A 1,742-nucleotide genomic window follows, 5' to 3' on the forward strand; every position below is an offset into this window, starting at 1 on the left:
CACCCCTATCGCCATCCTGCGTTGTACTCGCTGCAGCATCCGTCGACACTCGCGCATGTCCACGGCGGTGTGCCAGACCGGGGCTGCATACCTCATGATGGAGGACGACACCGACGCAAGTAGCTTCCGCTTCGCCGCTGATGGTCCGCTGTGGTTTCGCATCAGTCTCGAAACAGCCTCCGCCACACGGAGCGCCTTCGCCGTGGCGTGCTCAACGTGCGGCTTACAGGGATAACTGGCTTGTGGCCGCCAAGCGTTCATAGCGACGTGGCTTTTTGATCCTTCGATGTCGGCTCTTCCTATCATTGTGAAGCAAAATTCACCAAGCGTAGGATTGTTCACCCTTTCAAGGGAACGTGAGCTGGGTTTAGACCGTCGTGAGACAGGTTAGTTTTACCCTACTGGTGTGTGCCGCGCGCAGCTATCCTAACGGAATTCCTGTGCAGTACGAGAGGAACCACAGGTACGGACCACTGGCTCAATACTAGTTCGACCGGACTTTGGTATGAAGCTACGTCCGCTGGATTATGCCTGAACGCCTCTAAGGTCGTAGCCAAACCGAGCCGATAGCGCCTCCAACCCCCATTAGGTGATCGTAAGCTAGCGGGCCTATCAACCCTCCGAGACCCGCCGGGGCTTCGCCTGAACCCCTGCGTCTCATCCCCCGTTACACACTGGGCCGCATCGCGCGGGGCCGCACTCGCACGTGCTAGTACCTTACCACAGGGAACGCCGGAGTCCGTCGGCCCCGTCGACCGTGGATACACCTAGTTTCGACACCTACCGACCGCCCGCAAACGACGGGACTTCAGGCTGGGAGACGCGAGTTGCAGAGAGGCGTACGCTTCGATCCTCTCACTCTACCCATGCTTGGTGGTTTGCCACACGACGTGACGAGATGCGATGGTGGCCCTCCACACGGGGGTCATCACGCGTGTGCGTAAGGTACCTGCAGCAGGTGCAGGTGCCTGGGTGCGTGCCATGGTGATGATGGTACCACCTAGTCGGGAGTGTGCGGGAGTCACACACCGGCTGCGCGCCACCTGTGGGAGCTTGCTCCTGCAAGGTGCCGCAAGTCGCTTGGGTAAGGCGACGCTGCACACACGTGGTGCTATGTGCAGAAGGGTGTGCTGCTGTTGTGGTGTGTCCTAGTGGGTGGTGTGCTTGTGCCCCAGACATGGGGTGCATGTGCGCTACTGGCTGGGGTGCACCATAGCTACCCGAATGGAGCGATAGAGAGGAGGTGAGCTTTAGCGGGTCAAGTCCATTGGGCTTGATCCGCGAAAAGCACCAAGTCCCGAAAGTCGAAGCCCGAGTTGCTATGGTGTGCGAAAAGCTGCATTTAATGTTGAAAAAAAGTACAAGTCCCAAAACTTGACTTCCCGAAAAATTTCAACTTGTTGCATAGCACCAGGCGTACACACGGAGGAGATTGTTGCGAGACGAACACGCTGTTGGAAGACAACCGAATGCACGCGGGATTGCTCACGGAGCAAGCGCAAGCACGCGAAACAGCTTGCACGGGTGATGGACCACATTGGACGAGTGACGGTTACCGGTTACCAGTGGGTTAGCCATGTTGTAACGGGCTAAGAGGCCTGTTAAGCCAGAGTGTACGGAGTTCAGATGGCTAGGTGCGCACGCAGGCATCGAGGTTTTGATGGTTTGCGCAGAGTTGTAGCACGGCAGAGAGCGCGCCGGAGCAGTTTCAGTCCAATCGGACGATGCGCGGGTGTTTTACA

The 1,742-nt window shown here is 57.9% G+C and overlaps 1 pseudogene; it reads left to right on the forward strand.

Moving 5' to 3' along the window:
• Nucleotides 1-883, forward strand: part of LOC128729380 (large subunit ribosomal RNA) — a 5,600-nt pseudogene extending 4,717 nt beyond the window's left edge.
• Nucleotides 884-1,742: the final 859 nt, after the last annotated feature.

Source organism: Anopheles nili, assembly GCF_943737925.1.
Source record: "Anopheles nili chromosome X unlocalized genomic scaffold, idAnoNiliSN_F5_01 X_unloc_1, whole genome shotgun sequence".
Lineage (NCBI taxonomy): Eukaryota > Metazoa > Arthropoda > Insecta > Diptera > Culicidae > Anopheles > Anopheles nili.